Genomic DNA, 6,013 nt, shown 5'->3' on the forward strand with positions numbered 1-6,013 from the left:
CAAAGTAAATGTTAACGTGAAATGAATGTAAAGTTAGCCATTAGTATGGTTAACAAACCAGTTATAGATATGTGATGACGTTATCTTATATAAATGCATGAATCTATCATGAAAATATGTTGAATTGATTTGGTTGATGTGGATTGGTCTCGATTTAATATTACAGGGAAGGTTAGATATTTATAAAAGGGCTATATTGAATTAAAAAAAAAATTAATTCGTAAACTCCGGTAATGCCTCGTACCCTATTCCGACAATGAATACGGGTAGGGGTATTACAGCTCTAGCTTTAGTTCAAAGAGTTGCATCTAGTAGTAGAAGGCTCGAATCTGAGGGCCGAGGTAAGGAGGCAAAAGAAATCTTCTTCTAAATGATGAATGAATGGTATGGTTTACAAAATTTATAAGAACAAATCCTGTTGTACGACAACCTCCCCCACCTGCTCCTCAACCGGTTCTTGAGATGCCACAATGTGCTAAACCTATTAGAACTGGTAAGCCTCCGGTAGATAAAATCCGTAAATATAAGGTAGAGGAATTTAGAGTTACTGCTGATGATGATCCGGAAATGGTTGAGTTTTGGTTGGAAAATATAATCAGGGTTTTAGATGAATTATCTTGTACACCAGCTGAATGTTTGAAATGTGCAGTTTTTTTACTGAAAGTGATAAACCGTAATTTATACATATTTCTATCCCATGCTTAGCATATTTTATGGATGATTTTTCCTTAAAATTGGTGAATTAGATGCTCCTAATGCCTTAATTTCATATTTTATACTTAGGTGAGCATAGAAGAGAGAAAAGAATAAGAAATGGGCCACAAATAGAGAAAATGGGCCAACATAAGAAATCAACACGGCCTGGACCTCCTCGCACGGGCAGACCACACGGTCGTGTCAATTTGGAAGAATCGAAGCACGACTCACAAGAGTGGACCACACGCCCGTGCTTCTTTAACAGGCTTGACCATGGCCTAAAGTAATCACACACAGGCGTGTCACACGGGCGTGTCCTTGTCGAGCCCAAGTTGAGTCCAATTCGAAAAAGGCTAATTTTGAGGGTCCTTAGGCATTCCAAAGCCTATAAATACACCCTAAAGGAGGAAGAAAAGGGGGACACACAGGAAGAAGCAGGGAACTGCTCAAGAAAAGCCGATTGATCCATCTCAGAAGCCGGATTCATGATCAAGACTAAAGATCTCCCCTTAATTTCCCTTCAGGAATTTTGGGTTTTTCTTTATGTTTTGTATTCATTATTCTTCTGAGATGTTTACCTTTTTAGTAATGAACTAAAACTCCTAAATACCTAAGGGGAATGAAACCTAAGACAGATCTTGTTATTATTATCTGAATTGTATGATAAATATTGGGCTTGTTCTTAATTATGTGTTCTTAATTCTTGTCTTGATATTCCAGGATATTGATTCAAGTTAAGCTCTTATTCAGAGGAGGAATAGACCCTGTCTAAGAGTACATTTGTCATAATTAAGCGGAGTTGATTGCGCGCCAGAGATAGGGTGACAAGATTTTGCCAGATTAGGATGAAACTTAATAAGGGGATCCATAGATCGAGTTAATGCAACCCTAGGAAGTTAACTAGAAAGAGATTTCAATTATTCAACCTAGGGTTAAACGTTGTTAGTCTCGAGAGGGATAATAATATAACTTAGGGATTTTTACGGATCAAGTCAAATGAATAAATCGTCTGATTCAGAGTCAAATAACAAGTGAAGTCTAGGTGGATTTTTCCTCAGGTATTGTCTTGATTCAATCGTTTTCCCCAATTCTATTTTCTGTGATTTCTTAGTTTAGTTAATTAGTTAGTTAAAATAAACCCCATTATTCTTAGGCTAGATAATAAAAAGACAGTCATTACTAGTACTTTTAGTTCCTTTGGGTTCAACAATCCGGTCTTGCTAAAACTATACTACTGTTCGATAGGTACACTTGCCTTCATCATGATAATAGTTAGTTTCAAGAACGATTCATTATAAATATTTAAAACCTGTTACGAATATCACGTACCAAGTTTTTGGTGCCGTTGCCGGGGAACTAAGATATTATGAACACTCGATTTTTATTACTTTAGCCATTTAATTTTATTGCAATTTAAATTTTATTCTAATTTTTATTACTAATTCTTTCTTTTCCTTTTTTTCTGGCAGGTTCTTATTGTTTATGACTAAAAGAAACCCGTCAGGACCATTACTTTTTGATAGTGAGATTGATCGTACAGTTTGCAGAAACTAAAGAGAAATAAGACGAAGCTTAAGATACACAAAGAACGAGCAAGAGGACGATATTCAAACCACAACCAAGGAGATAGCTGAAAACCAAGAAAATCCACTACCTCCTGCGATTGCTGTTAATTAGAATCCTACTCCGCGCACTATGTATGATTATGTTAAACCTAATTTAACACGAACTGAGTCAAGTATAGTTAGACCTGTTGTAGCTGCAAATACTTTTGAACTGAACCTAACACAATTCAAATGATACAGCAATTTGTTCAGTTTGATGGTTTGCAGGACGAAGATCCCAACGCTCACTTGGCAAACTTTTTGGAACTATACGACATATTTAAAATCAATGGCGTTTCTGATGATTTCATACGTCTTCGGTTGTTTCCCTTTTCATTAAGGAACAAAGCTAAACAGTGGTTAAACTCGTTACCACGAGGGTCAATTACTACTTGGGAACAAATGACCAAAAAGTTTTTACTTAAATATTTTCCGTCGGCTAAAACGGCTAAATTATGTAATGATATCTCTTCTTTTGTGCAGATGGATTTAGAAACACTCTACGATGCATGGGAGAGATACAAAGACCTTTTGCGAAAATGCTCTCACCATGGGTTACCACTCTGGCTATAGGTTCAAACCTTTCATAATGGCCTGAATCTTTCGATTCGACAAATGGTTGACACAGCTGCTGGCGAAACCATCAATAATAAAACACCTAAAGATGCTTATGAGTTTATATAGGAGATGTCACTGAATAACTATCAGTGGCAAGTCATGAGGACAAAGCCAACGAAAATAGCTAGTGTTTATAATGTTGATTCGGTCACCATGCTCTCTAATCAAGTAGAACTCTTGAATAAGAAAATTGATGGTTTTCTTAGTTCTTCACAGGTTCACCCAGTAATACTATGCGAAGCAAGTGGAGGTGGATCAAGCAATTCAGAATACCAACCTTATGGCCACAACATGGATAACGAGCAGTTAAATTATATGAGTAGTAATCCTCGATCTCAAAACAATCCATATAGTAACACTTACAATGCAGGTTGGAGGACCCACCCAAATTTCTCATGGGGAGGCCAAGGAAATCAGAGACTACCTCCAGGCTACCAACAACCACCCTATCAACAGGAAAAAAAGCCTAACCTTGAAGAGATGCTCTCAAAGTTTATATCGGTGTTAGAAACTCATTTTCAGAATACTGAGACATCACTTAAGAATCAACAAGCATCGATCCAAGGGCTCGAGACTCAAATTGTATAGCTTACAAAGTTGATTTCTGAATGACCACATGGTAGCTTGCCAAGCAATACAGAATCTAACCCAAGGGAGCAACTCAACGTGATTACTAGTCAAATTGAGGAAAGGTTAGTCACACCTGAACCAGAATCAAGGCAAGAAACTGAGATAAGCAAAGGTAAAGGTGAGGTAAACCACAATGAGCAGAAACTGGTAAGTACAGAATACAAACCTCGTGTGCCATATCCTAATGCGACAAGGAAAGATAGCTCAGATGAACAATTTGGTAAATTCCTTAAACTCTTAAAACAATTGCATATTAACTTATCGTTTATTGAAGCTCTATCGCATATGCCAAACGCAATGAAATTTTTAAAGGAGCTTTTAGAAAATAAGCGGAAGTTGGACGAGAGGTCGCATGTAGAGCTAAACGCAGTTTGCTCAGCTATTCTACAGAATAAACTACCCAACAAATTGAAAGATCTAGGGAGTTTTACAATTCCTTGCTTAATTGGTAGTTTAGATGTTAATAATGCATTAGCTGATTTAGGGGCTAGTATTAACGTTATGCCTTACAAAATGTTTAAAAAACTAGGTCTTAGGAAACCCAAACAGACTAGGATGAGCATTCAATTAGCAGATAAAACTATCAGATTTCTTAAGGGTATTATTGAAGATGTGCTAGTTAAAATCGATAAATTTATATTTCCCTTTAACTTCGTCGTTCTAGACATAGAGGAGGATAGCAACACTACTTTGATTTTAGGAAGGCCCTTTTTTGTAAATGCTAAAACGATTATTGAAGTTGGCACAGGTGAGCTCACACTTCGTGTGGGAGACGAAACAATCACCCTTCAAGCTCGCAATTTCAGCAACACATTGAAAATTGAAGGTGATTGTCTAAACCATTCTACTAAAACTGACAATATAGTGCAACCTACTTTGTAGGAAATGAGTTTGAAGGAAGTACATGAGCCATTTTCAAGCAATAGTAGAGGACTTATTTATGAAGAACGAAGGCTACAAATCGAAGAGCTATATGAATGGCGGACACATAAATCGAGAACACACGATAAACCAAAACTACACCAGAATGAGCTTAATACCTTTCCAAATCAACTTAAGGTTGGAGATAAAGTTTTATTAGATGCCGCAGATCCTCACATTGTCACTATCAAACCAAATGAAGAAATCCCTCTTACGGTACTTAGCATTTTCCCATTCGGTACAGACGAGGTAAATCATCCCAAGTTCGGCACTTTTAAGGTAAACAATACCCACCTAAAACCTTATTTTGATGAGATTCACAGCAGGAATGAGGAGTCTAACCTCCTCGAACCACCATGACCATTCAATAGAGAGGTAAGTCGAGCTTAGACTATAAATAAGCGCTTCTCGGGAGGCAACCCGAGCACTAACAATATTACTTTCTTTAAATTTTAGTTTTTAAAATCTAACATACTAACCAAATCATTGAGCACAGGCTTTTCAGAACCACACGGCCGGGCACACAGGTGTACCATAGGCCGTGCACATACCATGGGATGCAACACGGTCGTGCGATACAGCAGTGTAAAAATAGGACAAAAAATTTCTTCCCCAACACGGGATGCGATAAGTAGCCACGGCCGTGCGACATAGCGTGGCTGGAACTGCCAAAATAACACGGGTGTGCAACACACTCGTGTTTTGAAACCGTGGTTAAACCTGTCAGTTTACCACGGGCGCGCGCCTTCCTACACGGGTGTGGGAGAAGCGAACAGAGATTGACACGGCCGTGCAACATGGCCGTGTACACCAATGCGCCTAATTTCAAAAAAATACAAAACGCACGGGCTGAGCTTAGAGCACACGGGCGTGCCCCACGGCCGTGTGTCCCAATTTCTCTATGAACACCTATTATTTATTTTATTTTATTTTTATCTCTATATTTTGAAATTATTCTTTTTATTTTATTTCCTTTTACTATTATTTCATCCTGAGTTTTTTTATTTCTATTCTTCGGCTATTTCATTACGAGTAATTATGTTTCAGTATACATCTTAAAGAATTTCTAATTTGCTCTCAGTCAGAAAGAGCTTCAAAGCTCACTATTACTCAAGAACTTGAAACTCCACTGGGAAAGGTTCTCCACGACTGCCATGTCCTGCTCGACCATGACCATAGCTACCACCAGATATAATATTCTTTTGGCGCAGGACTTATGGACTAATGAATCTCTACCACCGCCGGAGTATCCTCCTCCACCCTCACGCCGATTATTCTCCAAAACTCCAGTTCAAGGAAATTCATTCATCACTCAAGAAGTTTCACTTCTCTCCCTATCTTATATTTATATTATTTTCTATATATCTATCTTTGTACATTAAGAGCAATGTACATCTTAAGTGTGTAGGTAATTCATTTCACTATCAGAAAAATCCCTGAAGGATTGTCTTGTTCTCTTGAAAAGCTCTCATATGATGTTTAGGATAAATTTTGATTGGTTTATGACTTTTATTGATATATCTTGAATTAAAACATAGGCATTT

At 37.6% G+C, this 6,013-nt stretch overlaps 1 non-coding gene across 1 annotated transcript; it reads right to left on the reverse strand.

Moving 5' to 3' along the window:
* Positions 1-2,750: 2,750 nt before the first annotated feature.
* On the reverse strand, positions 2,751-2,857 carry LOC128279657 (small nucleolar RNA R71). The gene has a single exon (XR_008269856.1). It is a non-coding gene; the product is annotated as a small nucleolar RNA R71 (small nucleolar RNA).
* Between the last annotated feature and the right edge of the window lie 3,156 nt (positions 2,858-6,013).

This window comes from Gossypium arboreum, chromosome 8, assembly GCF_025698485.1.
Source record: "Gossypium arboreum isolate Shixiya-1 chromosome 8, ASM2569848v2, whole genome shotgun sequence".
In the NCBI taxonomy this organism is placed as follows: Eukaryota; Viridiplantae; Streptophyta; class Magnoliopsida; order Malvales; family Malvaceae; genus Gossypium; species Gossypium arboreum.